Source organism: Littorina saxatilis, linkage group LG15 (assembly GCF_037325665.1).
Source record: "Littorina saxatilis isolate snail1 linkage group LG15, US_GU_Lsax_2.0, whole genome shotgun sequence".
In the NCBI taxonomy this organism is placed as follows: Eukaryota; Metazoa; Mollusca; class Gastropoda; order Littorinimorpha; family Littorinidae; genus Littorina; species Littorina saxatilis.
The window spans coordinates 22,299,934-22,316,827 of NC_090259.1; the positions used below are offsets into that span (position 1 = coordinate 22,299,934).

At 41.1% G+C, this 16,894-nt stretch overlaps 2 long non-coding RNA genes across 2 annotated transcripts in view; both read left to right on the plus strand.

Annotated features, from left to right (window-relative positions):
- The window catches only part of LOC138948833 (uncharacterized), a 12,068-nt gene extending 11,517 nt beyond the window's left edge, over positions 1-551 (plus strand). The window contains exon 3 of the long non-coding RNA XR_011450092.1: positions 459-551. This is a non-coding gene — a long non-coding RNA (uncharacterized lncRNA). The remainder of the gene's footprint in view (positions 1-458) is intronic.
- Positions 552-3,472: 2,921 nt separating this feature from the next.
- On the plus strand, positions 3,473-8,446 carry LOC138948832 (uncharacterized). Its single transcript, XR_011450091.1, has 2 exons — positions 3,473-3,579; positions 4,744-8,446. It is a non-coding gene; the product is annotated as an uncharacterized lncRNA (long non-coding RNA).
- The last annotated feature ends 8,448 nt before the right edge of the window (positions 8,447-16,894 follow it).

The following is a 16,894-nucleotide window of genomic DNA, read 5'->3' on the forward strand; positions in this document are numbered from 1 at the left end:
TTGTCGTTGTGATCGTTATCACCATTACTACCACCACCAGCAGCAGCAGCAACAGCCCCGTTACCATCATCAGCAGCAGAAGCATCATCAACATCAGCTGCAACGCCATCAGCAACAGCAGCAGCAACAGCAGTAGCAGCAATGAGAACAGTACTATTATCATCTTTGCCATCTTTATCGACATCATCAAAGACACCTCCAACATCTTGTGTTGCTTGTTGTCATCCTGTACTTGTCTTACCCCACTCTGCATCCTATTTTTGTCGCCTACTGTCCCACACACACACACACGCACACACACATACACACACACACACACACACACACACACACACACACACACACGCACACACACACGCACACACACACACACATTGCATTACACGCGTAAAACATTTTTTTTTACCATTACAGAAAATGTGTTACTTTTTTATTGCTTCTTCCTCGACATGTCGCAGGATCTTTACCACTCAGTGTTCCACACGGGTCACAGCGAGCTGTTGCTCTTTCCTTCCCTTCTCGTTACCACACACGCACGTGAGTTATCCTTGCCATCTTGGGAGTGAATATTTGAGAATACTACAAGGCCTGCTTTGCTGTGCGATACCAGGTTAACAAGAGATTTCTTTGATTTAATTTATATGAAAAGCAAGTGTAGACCTGGTAGCCTATAACACAGCAAGCCATGCAGTATAATGTTTAACCTCCATTCTGCTTCAAACTTCCCGTAGTCGAAGTGTCCAAATCTAAGACGCGTTTTCAGGAACCTCCATTTCTGTCAAAGCCTCCTGAAATCTCTGGCGTCACAATAGGAATTATAGCGTCACGTGTAAGTTCTCAAAATTCTTTCAGAGGAAACAACAAACGCACAAGTGTTTATGCATTGAAGTTTGTCTCGTGATTTCGTCATCATGGGCAGTGGAAAATTAGGTCCTTGCCAGACGAAAATTTGACCCAACCTCATTTACATGATATAGGCTACACACGTGGCTATGCCGTGCTAATTTTGTATTTTTGTCCCCAGTTCTAGTGACTATTTGGGACATGAGGTGTTAATACGCTGAGCTATACACACGTGCAAAGAGGGTTTATTTATCACACGGGTAGTCTCTCTCGCGTATGTAGGATAAAGTGAGGCATGTTTGTCAGTAACTTTGTCTCTGCCTCTGTCTCTGACTCTGTCTCTGTCTCTGTCTCTGTCTCTGTCTCTGTCTCTGTCTCTGTCTCTGTCTCTGTCTCTGTCTCTGCCTCTGTCTCTGTCTCTGTCTCTGTCTCTGCCTCTGTCTCTGTCTCTGTCTCTGTCTCTGTCTCTGTCTCTGCCTCTGCCTCTGTCTCTGCCTCTGCCTCTGCCTCTGTCCCTGTCTCTGTCTCTGTCTCTGCCTCTGTCTCTGTGTCTGTCTCTGCCTCTGCCTCTGTCTCTGTCTCTGTTTCTGTCTCTGTAACTGTCTGTTCCCCTCTCTCTGTCTCTGTCTCTGTGTTTGTCTCTGTGTCTGTCTCTGCCTCTGCCTCTGTCTCTGTCTCTGTTTCTGTCTCTGTCTCTGACTCTGTCTCTGTCTCTGTCTCTGTCTCTGACTCTGTCTCTGTCTCTGTCTCTGTCTCTGTCTCTGTCTCTGTCTCTGACTCTGTCTCTGTCTCTGTCTCTGTCTCTGTCTCTGCCTCTGCCTCTGTCTCTGATGGCAGACGGATCACTGCAAACTGCTGCTCTTTCCCTGTCTTATTGTCTTCACACACCGACATAAGTCTATAAAGATCTTGGGGATAATTAACAGTGATGTTTGTTTGTTTGTCTATTTCTTTCTTTCTTTCTTTCTTTCTTTTTTTTTTTTTTTTTTTGTGGTTTGTTGGTTTGTTTGTTCTTTGGTTTTCTTGATGGTGTGTATATTGGTTTGTGTTTTTTTTTTCTTTGTTTACATTTGTTTGTTTTTACATTCAGTCAAGTTTTGACAAAATGTTTTAATATAGAGGGGGGAATCGAGACGAGCGTCGTGGTGTATGTGTGTCTGTCTGTCTGTCTGTCTGTCTGTGTGTGTGTGTAGAGCGATTCAGACTAAACTACTGGACCGATCTTTATGAAATTTGACATGAGAGTTTCTGGGTATGATATCCTTAGACGTTTTTTTCATTTTTTTGATAAATGTCTTTGATGACGTCATATCCGGCTTTTCGTGAAAGTTGAGGCGGCACTGTCACGCTCTCATTTTTCAACCAAATTGGTTGAAATTTTGGTTAAATAATCTCCGACAAAGCGCGGATTTCGGTATTGCATTTCAGCTTGGTGGCTTAAAAATTAATTAATGACTTTGGTCATTAAAAATCTGAAAATTGTAAAAAAAAAAAATTTTTATAAAACGATCCAAATTTACGTTCATCTTATTCTCCATCATTTTTTTTATCCCAAAAACATATAAATATGTTATATTTGGATTAAAAACAAGCTCTGAAAATTAAAAATATAAAAATTATGATCAAAATTAAATTTTCGAAATCAACTTAAAAACACTTTTATCTTATTCTTTGTCTGTTCCTGATTCCAAAAACATATAGATATGATATGTTTGGATTAAAAACACGCTCAGAAAGTTCAAACGAAGAGAGGTACAGAAAAGCGTGCTATCCTTCTCACCGCAGCTACTACTCCGCTCTTCTTGTCAAGTTCACTGCCTTTGCCATGAGCGGTGGACTGACGATGCTACGAGTATTGCTGCGTTGCATTGCGTTCAGTTTCATTCTGTGAGTTCGACAGCTACTTGACTAAGTGTTGTATTTTCGCCTTACGCGACTTGTTTTTTCTTTGTTTGCATTTGTTTGTTTTTGTTTGTTTCTTTGAATCGTAACTCAGTGAGGCAGAGCGCTTGCTGTCTATGTTAAAGCACTTACTTAAGTGTGTTTTTTTAGATTATGTATGTTTCTTTGTTTGGTTTAAAAAAAAAGGGGGGGCATTATTACAGTCCCATGTCATTGCCGCGAGTAAGGAAATGCATTGTTTAATAGGTTTCCCAGTCCCAGATGTTCCAGTTTAAAGGTTTATATGACTGCTTAAGACAAGCTAAAGTTGGGGTACGATTGTATAAGGGTATATTGTGCGGTCAGTTCTGACATATCGGCATCATTAGTGTCAGGGTCACATATTGTATTAAACCCAGAAACGAATGGTAATTGTGCTTTACACATTTACTTTTCCGCCTATTCAAACTTGCGCTTTTAGTGGTTATTATGGTGTTTATTTTTTATGTTTCACGTGTGGCTTTAATGTCGTTATATTCCAATGGAAGTGTGTACCTTATATAGAAGTTATCATGCTGCAACTCAGAAGCCATTGCGGTGGTATTGTATCGTGTTTTTGAAGTGTTATATTCATGAAATCGAACGCAGAAGAAGAAGAAGAAGTGTTACATTAAAGCGCGGAGAGCATAGAATATTTCCCTTTTAATGCATAATAAAACAAATCAACATCATCAATTCTTATTAATTGGCAGATATGGCAGCAGCGTGCGTGGTGGTGTTCCTGGTGGCTCTACTGTATGAGGGACTTCGTCTCTTTGTGTCCTGGCTCCAGCTCTACAGTAACACACAGTACAGGTCAGCTTGACACACACACACACACACACACACACACGCACACACCCACACACACACACACTGACACACATACGCACACACACACACACACACACACACCCCTACACACACACACACACACACACACACACACACACACACACACATGTGTGTGTGTGCGTGCGTGTGTGCGTTTGTGTCTGCGTGCCTGCGTGCCTGCAAGCGTACCTGACTGTCCTTGTCAGTGACAGACTCAAAACAAATCGCGTAAGGCGAAAATACAACATTTAGTCAAGTAGCTGTCGAACTCACAGAATGAAACTGAACACAATGCCATTTTTCAGCAAGACCGTATACTCGTAGCATCGTCAGTCCACCGCTCATGGCAAAGGCAGTGAAATTGACAAGAAGAGCGGGGTAGTAGTTGCGCTAAGAAGGATAGCACGCTTTTCTGTACCTCTCTTCGTTTGAACTTTCTGAGCGTGTTTTTAATCCAAACATATCATATCAATATGTTTTTGGAATCAGGAACAGACAAGGAATAAGATGAAAGTGTTTTTAAATTGATTTCGACAATTTAATTTTGATAATAATTTTTATATATTTAATTTTCAGAGCTTGTTTTTAATCCAAATATAACATATTCATATGTTTTTGGAATCAGCAAATGATGGAGAATAAGATGAACGTAAATTTGGATCGTTTTATACATTTTTATTTTTTTTTTACAATTTTCAGATTTTTAATGACCAAAGTCATTAATTAATTTTTAAGCCACCAAGCTGAAATGCAATACCAAAGTCTGGGCTTCGTCGAAGATTACTTGACCAAAATTTCAACCAATTTGGTTGAAAAATGAGAGCGTGACAGTGCCGCCTCAACTTTCACGAAAAGCCGGATATGACGTCATAAAAGACATTTATCAAAAAAATGAAAAAAACGTATGGGGATTTCATACCCAGGAACTCTCATGTCAAATTTCATAAAGATCGGTCCAGTAGTTTAGTCTGAAATGCTCTACACACACACAGACAGACACACACACACACGCACGCACGCACGCACATACACCACGACCCTCGTCTCGATTCCCCCTCTACGTTAAAACATTTAGTCAAAGCTTGACTAAATGTAAAGAATAACCTAAAAAATATAACAGCGTTCATTTTCATTCTTTGTCCTCAGTCGGAGCAAATGCCGCGTGTGGTTGTTGGGTACAGCACAGACGCTGAGCTTCATGGTGCACAGTTTTGTCGGCTACTGTCTCATGCTTATCTTCATGACGCTCAACATCTGGCTGTGTCTCTCCGTCATCCTGGGTACCGGAACCGGTTTCGTTCTCTTCCACTTCCCGCCAGTCAAAACGAGGCTTTTCCGGATTTTCAGAAAGGGAGGTAACAACGGGGAAGTAGCAGACGATGACCAGTCGGAAGTGGCGACAGTAGGGTACGAGCAGCTAGAAGAGTTTAAACTGAGCCAGACGAATGCACAGTGAAGTGCGGAATTGTGTAATGTTCAGTATCCCAAATTTAAGACAGCTATTGCAAGCTACTAAACTTTGCAGACAGAGAGAACCCTGACTGCGTGTAGAAAATCAGGTGAAACCATGGTGAAACACGTTAAAATCCCACTCGTGCATACACACAAAACCACGAGTGTACAACGAAGAAAAAGAAGAAAAAAACCATTATTTTGACTTTTGCATCATTCCGTAAATTTTATTTTCAAGAAACATAACTACAAAGCGGACTGTAGGCGGAGTGACTTCTTTTGGAACACTGTTTTTAAATTTAACCGCGGAAGTGTTATTATGGAATTAGACATGGAAACCTGAACACTTCGAAGTACAGCATCGGCCCTCTACTGACTAAAGTCTAACATTGTTGAAAATTAGGTGAAACCATGGTGAACAAAACATTATTTCGACTTTTATTTCACTCTGCACATTCTAATTTTAAAGCCCCAGTAGGCTTATGTCTCAAATGGTTTACAAAACGATTTAAATCTTCTAATGAAAAAAGCAGTTCTAACCTTATGGAACACACTTGCAATAGCATTTAATAGCATTAAATGAAACAGTTCGTTTGAATTGCTATTTAGCTCGCGTAAATCACACACCAGATGTCGTGGTTTATCTAACCCCTGAGCCATCGTGAACCCGTGTGATCCACTTTCCTTTTTTTCACAATTTAGTCGGCAGTTTGTGATTTCAATGCGACTGGCTGTATCTGCAATAGCACGTTATTGTGTACCTATGATTCTAAAACGCAACAAACGGCTGCAAGTCAAACGAACTTATCGCCGGCGGCTGGCTTCAAAGAAATCAAGCGCTATGCAGAAAAATCGTCTGCTTTGAGACACGACCTTTTGTGAACTACTTCCGGGCTACCTTTTTTAAAACTTTCAAAACTCCGAATTGTACTGATCTTGTCTTGATAAAAAAAAGGATTTTTTTTATAATTTAAGAATGTTTGTGTTACAAGCTGTCAATTTATTTTTTAGATTTTAAAAGTTAGTTCTAGCGCCAAAACGCCTGATTTGCCGATCAGACGGTCCACGAAAATAAATTCTTTGAAAATTGCTCGCTCTTTACGTAGGGCACCTAGGATGTTCTCAAGCGGTGAGTGTTTAAACGAAAGGGTGTTTGTACTGTGTGTAAAAGCCTGACAGTATCTGTGATGGTTTACGGGAGGCTTACTGTGCCTTTAATTAACGGACATCAATCCATAGCGGACTGTCGTCCGAGTGACTTCATTTCGGACACTGATCTTAAATGTTACCACGGAACTGTTGTTGTAGAATTAGACGTGAAAACCAGAAAGCTTTGAATTGAAATATAGTATCGCTCCCGATTCCGCGAGGAACGGAATTAGGTCCTTCTATTTACTAGTCTAACATTGCATATCATACTCTACGCACATTCATCTATAGATCATGTTTTGTATTGTTGTGGGGTTCAGTCGAACCGTGGTCGGCTGGGCGTTAAGCAAACAAACAAACAAAAAATCAGTCGAACCTGCCTATAGCGACCACCTAAGGGACAGACCAAAAGTGGTCGTGACAGACATGCTGTCGTTATAGAAAGGTGAATTATATATTTTTAAACAAATTGCGGGGACACCTTAGGATTGGTCGTTATAAGCAGGTGGTCGTTATATATGAAAAGGGGGTTCTCCTGCAGCGCCGGTTCGACTGTATGAGTAAATAATTGAATCTAAAAACGGCAAGTACCTTAAAGCCGAACATGCGTCTCCAGTTGACCAAGCCTTGTTAATACAGTAGGCCACAGAGCCAAATTTAGAGTTGCCAGCACAAGAAACTAGAGCTACTTAAAAAAAACGTGTGTGCAGCAGGACGATGTTGGCCTTAAAACCTTTTTTTTTTTTCTTTTTTTAAAGAAGATCCCGAATACTTTGACAGCTAAATTCTAGCTAACACATCCGTAAAATCACGACGAGAGTTTTCGCTGTTCGCTGTGCATCGAATTCGATAAAATGGTCACATGTACATTCTGCATTAGGCAAACGACCAGGGTTTTTTATGTGTATAAATTGCTTTGAAATCACGCACATGAATGTTATTGCAACAATCGTGGCAAGTGATTTTGTAATGTGTGTATGGATATTATGTTTGTTTCCATTAAATTATGCACGTGTGTGTTAGTACCATATTGGCTAACATTTATTTTTTGCGTGTGTAATTTTTGCCTCGAAAACTGCTTGTGTATCGATCAATCAATCAATAAGAAGCTTATATCGCGCGTATCCCGTGGGTACAGTTCTAAGCGCTTGTCGAAGAGCTGTCAACACAGGACTTTCAGAAAAAAAAGAATATCTACAGACGGACATAAACCTTATCACACCCTAGCAGACCATAATAAACATACAACAAACAACTGTTTAACAACAATGTACACATCAATAGCTAGGTCCAAACAAAATAATATTAAGCACACACAAAACACCTCTCACAGAGCACAACACAAGGATGTCATTTGGGGCGCAACACATCGCGTCGAACATGAAAGTCACAGCCAGCTACGGGAAGAACTGAGTCTTCAACCTACTCTTGAACGCGTCAAGAGAGGGGCTCTGGCGAAGCTCCAGCGGCAGGGAGTTCCAGACGGAGGGGCCCGCGGAGCGGAATGCACGCTGACCAGCAGATGCGAGTTTCGAGCGAGGCCATGTGAAGGTGGAGTGGGTCAGCAGCAGAACGAAGGGCCCGACGGTCGGAGGGCTGGGTGTACAGGTCCAGGGAGGATTGAAGGTGCTCAGGAGCCGAGTCGTTGAGACACTTGTGTGTGTGTGTGTGTGTGTGTGTGTGTTTCTTTCTTTCTGTCTTTCTTTGTTTGTGTGTCTGTTGGTGCCATAGTGTTTTCAGTGACCAAAGCTGCGCGCGCTTTATGTACATACTTATAGTGTTTTGTTGTGAGGGAGCGGTGTCTTTTTCTGGTTGAGGTTGATCATTTTCTGTTGAAAGCAAACTAAAACACAGATCATATTCCAAACAGCTGCCTCAAAATAAGTAATTACTGTCCATGGTAATTGCTACGTTTTGACAACACAGTGCCCCCCGTCGAGTTTAAGTGTATATCATTAAAGTACACGTCGATGTTGTTGTGATTGAGGTTGTTGTTGTTGTTGTTGATGTAGTTGATGTTCTTGTTGTTTTTCAAGATAAGGAGACAAATGCAGACTATAGAGCACTGCATCCGTGACAGCTGGTGTGCGCGTTTGTGCAAGGCATCCATCCATACCAGTACATTATACCATTTTTCTTTTTTGTTTGTTTTATACGAACATAGAATGTTTTCTGTGATATGTCGCTCCATTGCGACAGGGGGAAATGATCGCATGCTGTTCACGACAATTAAAGTTGTCTAACCATACTCTATTGAATTTGTAGTACATTTTCTGGCAGCGCACGTTGGTGTGTGTGTGGCGGGGGGTGTGCGTGTGAGTGTGGAGGGGTGGTGGCAGCACGCGTTGGTGTGTGTGTGGGGGGGGTGCGTGCGTGCTTGTGTGTGTCAGTGTGGGTGTGGAGGGGTGGTGGCAGCACGCGTTGGTGTGTGTGAAGGGGGGTTGGTCTATGATTTTCTGCGTGCGTGTGTGTGTGTGTTTTCATGTGTGTATGTGTGCGTGAGTATATATGTGTGTGTGTGTGTGTGTGTGTGTGTGTGTGTGTGTGTGTGTGTGTGTCTTTCTGTCTTTCTTTCTGTCTTTCTTTCTTTGTGTGTCTGTTTGTCAGTGCATGTGTGTGTGTGTTTGTGCTGGGAAAAGCCACTTTCGCGAGAACGCAATACATTACAAGCTAAAACGAAACAAATAAACACTGTATTTGAAAGCCTTGGTCACAGCATCAGGATTTTGAATGACTGTGGAAGGGGGAAGAGTCCATATTAGGAGCCTGGGCGCCTAATATGGACCAGTGAAGCGGCCTTCACGAATCACTGTAAAAAGCCCCCTATATTTCAAAATAACATGATACAACTTAGTGTACAAGTCAGCCTAATTAAAATATGTTCTAGATTTATCTGTTTCGGGTTGATGAGAGCATTATTTGAAGCACACCAAGAAACTAAAGAAGCTTATCAAAAACAGAGTGAAAATAAGTGAAATGATCAACTTCCACGAAAAGAAGACTTTTCGTTGCATTTTTTTTAAATCTCGAGGGCTAGTTATAGGTTATTAGCAGCAAGCTTCTTAATGAATTAATAAAAATAGCCTTTAGCTTTTATTTTCTTCGATTTGTTGAAGGTGGTCCATATTAGGGGACTCGCACATACTTTGAGATTTTGCTATTATTTTTTGTTTGCAGTAGAAACTCGGGGTCAACACTGCTAAAATGTAACAAATACGGTTTTAGCTGTCATACATAGCCATTTCTGTTTGATAAAAGCTTTGGCTGTAGACAGAAACGAGTCCGTCAAGTTTTAGGCGGCAAATTTAGAGCGAACGCTGCCAAAAGTGAAAACAAGTCGCGTAAGGCGAAATTACTACATTTAGTCAAACTGTGGAACTCACAGAATGAAACTGAACGTAGTCCGCCGCTAGTGCAAAAGGCAGTGACAGTGACGAGGCTGTTTGGCGCGGCAGCGGTTGCGCTGTGCTTCATAGCACGCTTTACTGTACCTCTCTTCGTTTTAACTTTCTGAGCGTGTTTTTAATTCAAACATATCATATCTATACAGGGCCGGACCCAGGGGGGGGGGGGGGGGGGGTTCCAGGGGTTCCGGAACCCCACCCCTGGAAAAAGCATGTACCTTGCTTTGACTTTTACTAGTTTTAGCACCAAAACAATGTTGCTCTTAACCCTCAAAACAAGGCCCAGAATGCACCAGATTGCACAGATTTTAACCGTTTTTCAAAAATTTTCGGGGTAACATGCCCCCGGACCCCCCTTGTGGCTTCGCCACTTCGCTGATTTGCCCCCCCCCCCCCCCCCAAAGGAGGAACCCCCCCCTTACAACTCATTTGGTCCGGCCCTGTCTATATGTTTTTGGAATCAGGAACTGACAAGGAATAAGATGAAATAGTTTTTGAATCGATTTCGGAAATTTAATTTTGATCATAATTTTTATATTTTTAATTTTCAGAGATTGTTTTTAATCCAAATATAACATATGTATATGTTTTTGGAATCAGAAAATGACGAAGAATAAGATGAAATTGTTTTTGGATCGTTTGATAAAAAAATAATGTTAATTACAAGTTTCCGATTTTTAATGACCAAACTCACTCATTAGTTTTTAAGCCACCAAGCTGAAATGCAATACCAAACCCCGGCCTTTGTCGAAGATTGATTTGCCAAAATTTCAATCAATTTAATTAAAAAATGAGGGTGTGACAGTGCCGCCTCAACTTTTACAAAAAGCCGGATATGACGTCATCAAAGGTATTCATCAAAAAAAAGAAAAAAACGTCCGGGGATATCATACCCAGGAACTCTCATGTCAAATTTCATAAAGATCGGCCCAGTAGTTTACTGAATCGCTCTACACACACACACACACACACACACACACACACACACACAGACAGACAGACAGACACACATACACCACGACCCTCGTCTCGATTCCCCCCTCTATGTTAAAACATTTAGTCAAAACTTGACTAAATGTAAAAAGAGAAAAAGCCTAACGGTTTTGAGATTTGTGTTTCTGCAACTGTTTTGACATGTGCAAGTTATCCAAAGAGGGTGAATACAGCGAATAAAACTTTTTTGAGCGCTCTAGCGCCGTTAGTTGGTGGTGGTCCATATTAGGAGCCGGTCCATATTAGGAGCCCTTCCCCTACTATTCACTGCTGCCATGACTGATCGCTTAATGATATACGATACCGATACACAGCTTGGCGGTGAACTTACGGTTCTTTTTATCTGCTCGGACAGGACGAAGTCACCGAGACAAACTTTGTTTTCTAGAATATCTCAGTCAGTTGCTATGGAGACATGCAAAAGACGTGGCCGAAATTTTACGTGACGTCAGTTTCGCATAATGACATATCTTCTCAAACTTTGTTTCCCATTCGTCGTCAGAGATTTCACTCTGGAAGAGTGGGTCAATAACAGGCGCCTTGGGTTTTTTAGTATTTGTCGTATCTCATAGTCTCTACTCAGGGATGAGCAGCGTCTCGAAGGGGCACACATCTTCAACAAGCAATGAAAAACAAAAACTGACAGAGTTAGTATCCGAGCATCGTTTATTATCGGCGCTCATCTCAGCCGTTGACCGGCACGGTTGGCCTAGTGGTGAGGCGTCCGCCCCGCCGTGATCGGGAGGTCGTGGGTTCGAACCCCGGCCGGGTCATACCTAAGACTTTAGAATTGGCAATCTAGCTAGTGGCTGCTCCGCCTGGCGTCTGGCATTATGGGGTTAGTGCTATAACTGGTTGGTCCGGTGTCAGAATAATGTGACTGGGTGAGACATGAAGCCTGTGCTGCGACTTCTGCCAGTGTCTTGTGTGTGGCGCACGTTATATGTCAAAGCAGCACCGCCCTGATATGGCCCTTCGTGGTCGGCTGGGCGTTAAGCAAACAAACAAAACACACAAATCTCAGTCGTGAACTCTGTCCCTCTCATCTCATCATCTTTCTGCGATAAGAGCTAATAACTGCAGGGTTTGCACATGGCGGACAGGGGACACAAAGTAGTATTCACAGTGTTGTTATTCTTATGTTACGGTTGCTTCCCTTGAGTGACTGCCCGAGCTGGCTCCCATACCGGCTTCATCACAGATACGCGAGTTCTCACATCGGGGAAGGTTGCCTAACATGGACCGGCTCCTTACATGGACCACCTCCTGTTCTGACAAACTAAGGGCGCAAGAGCGCTCAAGACAATTTCATTCGCTGTATTTACACTCTCTGGATAACTTGCACATGTCAAAACAGTCGCAGAAACATAAACCACAAAACCTTTAGTTTTTTCTCTCTTTGTTCAACTATTGGCAGCGTTCACTCTAAATTTGGCACTTCAAACCGAAACACATAAATCTAAAGCATATTTGAATTAGTCTGACTTGCAAATTAATAAATTGTATCATTTTATTCTGAAGAATAGGATATTTGAATTAGTCTGACTTGCAAATTAATAAATTGTATCCTTTTATTCTGAAGAATAGGGGGATTTTTACAGTGATTCGTTGAGGTCTCTTCACTGGTCCATATCAGGCGCCCCGGCGCTTTATATGGACCAGTTAATAATGATGTTTTTGTATTTAATTTTTGATGAATGTCTATCAAAGCTAAATTATCTCTTTTACAAGACCTAAGGGTTAACCTAAGAGAGAAGGACGACCAAACACAGAAACTTCTTTGCAAGAAAACAAGCTAATTATAAGCATGAAACAAAAAGTGGTCGATATTAGGCAACTTTCCCCTAAGTATTGGTGGCTCCTCTGCATTCACTAAACATACACACACACGCAAGCACGTATGCAAACACGCACGCACGAACGCACGCACGCACACACCCACGCACACACACGCATGCACGCGCACATACGCGCGCGCGCACACACACACGCGCGCACACACACGCGCGCACACACACGAACGCACACACACACGCATGCACACACTCACACACACACACACACACATCTACGCACACACAAACATACACACACACACACACACACACACACACACACACACACACACACACACAAACAAGGAGGGGTAATTTGTAAGCAGTTTGCGGAGTTATCTTCCTGGGCGTGTTGAAGTCAAAACAAGGCGTTGCAGTGACGTGTACATTTTAGGTTGTGCGGTCATGTCTTATGTGATTTATGTCTACGTCATTCGTTGTCTACTTCGCTTTTATCAAAGGCCGTGTGTGTCACGACAGAAACAAAACACACACTGTTGATTCTTACCACCGAACATCTGTGTAGTGAGATTGTTAACTGCCAAGCCATGTACTCCACAGCATTTTTCAAGGCTAAATTTGAGGGTTAACATGAAAACCAGAACTTTTTTTGTCGGTGCCTTTTTGTCATGCCGATGAGGATATAAGAATACTGAGAATAAGAATACTTTATTATCTCATAGAGAAATTCAGGGGTGGTACATAACAATAATACAAACAAGACATTGATTTTACATAAAACATATAGCACTATATAACATGGACATCTTTAAAGCACTGCGCTTACATATTCTCGCACACCTACGCGTATAACGAACTATGGCTAAACATCATTGCAAAATATCATCACATACAATATATCGCAGGGAATATACGGTTGTACATAAAACCAATACATACATGTACATTACTACTGATTGCACTGGCAGAAGAGGGGCTGAGTCGGGTATGTGGATGTGTTTACATATGTCAGCACGTGAACAAGACAAAGCTGTACGAAGCTTGAGCACTGAATTTTTGATAAAAAAAAATAAAATAAAAAGTCTTCGCGAAGTGTGTGCGAAGTCAGCTTCGGCTCACTTAAGAACAGCGTGTATCGACACCCTGCGGTAAAAAAAAACAAGTCGCGTAAGGCGAAAATACAATATTTAGTCAAGTAGCTGCCATTTTTCAGCAAGACCGTATACTCGTAGCATCGTCAGTTCACCGCTCATGGCAAAGGCAGTGAAATTGACAAGAAGAGCGGGGTAGTAGTTGCGCTAAGAAGGATAGCACGCTTTTCTGTACCTCTCTTTGTTTTAACTTTCTGAGCGTGTTTTTAATCCAAACATATCATATCTATATGTTTTTGGAATCAGGAACCGACAAGGAATAAGATGAAAGTGTTTTTAAATTGATTTGGACAATTTAATTTTGATAATAATTTTTATATATTTAATTTTCAGAGCTTGTTTTGAATCCGAATATAACATATTTATATGTTTTTGGAATCAGCAAATGATGGAGAATAAGATAAACGTAAATTTGGATCGTTTTATAAATTTTTATTTTTTTTTTACAATTTTCCGATTTTTAATGACCAAAGTCATTAATTAATTTTTAAGCCACCAAGCTGAAATGCAATACCAAACCCCGGGCTTCGTCGAAGATTACTTGACCAAAATTTCAACCAATTTGGTTGAAAAATGAGGGCGTGACAGTGCCGCCTCAACTTTCACGAAAAGCCGGATATGACGTCATCAAAGACATTTATCAAAAAAATGAAAAAAACGTTCGGGCATTTCATACCCAGGAACTCTCATGTCAAATTTCATAAAGATCGGTCCAGTAGTTTAGTCTGAATCGCTCTACACACACACACACACAGACAGACAGACACACGCACATACACCACGACCCTCGTTTCGATTCCCCCTCGATGTTAAAATATTTAGTCAAAACTTGACTAAATATAAAAATTGTGACGGAAGGACAGACCTGTCTGGATATAAATCTTCCTGCCCATCTCTCTATCTATGTCTGTCTTTCTCTTTCTCTGTCTGCCTCTGTCTCTGTGTCTCTGTCTCTGTGTGTCTGTGTCTCTGTGTCTGTCCGTCAGTCTGTCTGTCTGTCTGTCTGTCTCTCTCTCTCTCTCTCTCTCTCTCTCTCTCTCTCTCTCTCTCTCTCTCTCTCTCTTTATATTTAGTCGAGTTTTGACTAAATATTTTAACATCGAGGGGGAATCGAAACGGGGGTCGTGGTGTATGTGCGTGTGTGCGTGCGTGTGTGCGTGCGTGTGTGTGTGTGTGTGTAGAGCGATTCAGACTAAACTACTGGACCGATCTTTATGAAATTTGACATGAGAGTTCCTGGGTATGAAATCCCCGAACGTTTTTTTCATTTTTTTGATAAATTTCTTTGATGACGTCATATCCGGCTTTTCGTGAAAGTTGAGGCGGCACTGTCACGCCCTCATTTTTCAACCAAATTGGTTGAAATTTTGGTCAAGTAATCTTCGACGAAGCCCGGACTTCGGTATTGCATTTCAGCTTGGTGGCTTAAAAATTAATTAATGACTTTGGTCATTAAAAATCTGAAAATTGTAAAAAAAAACAAAAATGTATAAAACGATCCAAATTTACGTTTATCTTATTCTCCATCATTTGCTGATTCCAAAAACATATAAATATGTTATATTTGGATTAAAAACAAGCTCTGAAAATTAAATATATAAAAATTATTATCAAATTTTTTTTTCGAAATCAATTTAAAAACACTTTCATCTTATTCCTTGTCGGTTCCTGATTCCAAAAACATATAGATATGATATGTTTGGATTAAAAACACGCTCACAAAGTTAAAACGAAGAGAGGTACAGAAAAGCGTGCTATCCTTCTCAGCGCAACGAATACCCCGCTCTTCTTGTCAATTCCACGGGCACTGCCTTTGCCACGGGCGGTGGAGTGACGATGCTACGAGTATACGGTCTTGCTGCGTTGCGTTGCGTTCAGTTTCATTCTGTGAGTTCGACAGCTACTTGACTAAATATTGTATTTTCGCCTTACGCGACTTGTTTGTTTTAATCGTAGACAGTGTGAAGCCATTACAATACATGACGGAAATGCAGTAAAACGTCAACTTTAACCTGATGGTAATTATTCCTTGCTTGTAAAAGTTTGCACGCCTCGTACTTTTATAAAGAGTCTAGGGCTCGCGACGCCAAATATGTATTCCTGACATACGATATCAGTACTCGTAATTTGCAGTTGTCTGCGTAAATTTGCGCGGCTGTCATGTTCTGTTTAGTTATTCTGTCTCACTACTGCAATGTATCCAAATACAATTCTAACACCACCCAGTCACAGTGATGAGAGAGAGAGAGAGAGAGAGAGAGAGAGAGAGAGAGAGAGAGAGAGAGAGAGAGAGAGAGAGAGAGAGAGAGAGAGAGAGAGAGAAAGGGAGAGGGAGAGGGAGAGGGAGAGAGACTTTGACTTTGACTTTGACTTTGACTTTTGGATGGTTTATTGTACGTATGGCCATTGGCCCATATACAAACCAGGGAAGACGGGATGTGGGTTAGGGGAATTTTACACATATACACGTCTTACCCATTTACCCTCACATGGTATATAATAATCGTTTACAATTACAACTGTACTAGCTACTATCTCTAACATTTCAGTGTTTTAACATGCAGTTGTCGACGTTTTAATAGCGTGGAAAATGAACTTAGTAATGAGGCGACACCTCTTAACATCTGAAAATGACAAAATGGTAGACACAGAACATTCACACATGCTTCCTATCAATCTTTTTCTTAAATCAGAATATAATGGACAGCATAAGAGGAAGTGGTACGGTGTTCATCTTCGGCTACATTTTCGCAAAAAATACAATATCTTGATTCCATAGGAGCACTGAATCGTTTAAGGTTGTTATTAATTGGCAATACACCAAGTCTGAACTGTGCCAGTGCTACCCTAAAACAATAAATGTCAATATTGAACAAATAACTTTCAACATGCAGCAGAGATTTAAATTTAGCGTATAATTCATAACGGTCCCTTTGTGACACTGTGCTGGACCAGTCTTGTTTATACTTGTCACCCAATCGGAGCTTAAAGACCCTCAAAATCCATTTTACATTGCCGACACCTTGGTTAAGCCATACAAAGTTAAAACCCGTTTCAGACAACATATTGCGGATTTCCGAGGCCCAACACCTGTTTCCTTTTTCATCCATGTTACGCAGCATTGTATCGGCTTGTTTTGGCAATCTGTCGTCTCTCATCATTGGCAATTTAAACCAATAATTCAAACAACGCACATACAAGTTTACAAAAAGGGGTATCTGCCAAGTTCTCCATAAACCATTCTGTTTGGTGTAAATATTGGTACACCTAAAAAGCGTTTACATGCCATGATATGCACTTTCTCCATGGTATCTAAAATCAAAGATCTTAAAAAAGGTGGTAACTGTCATTT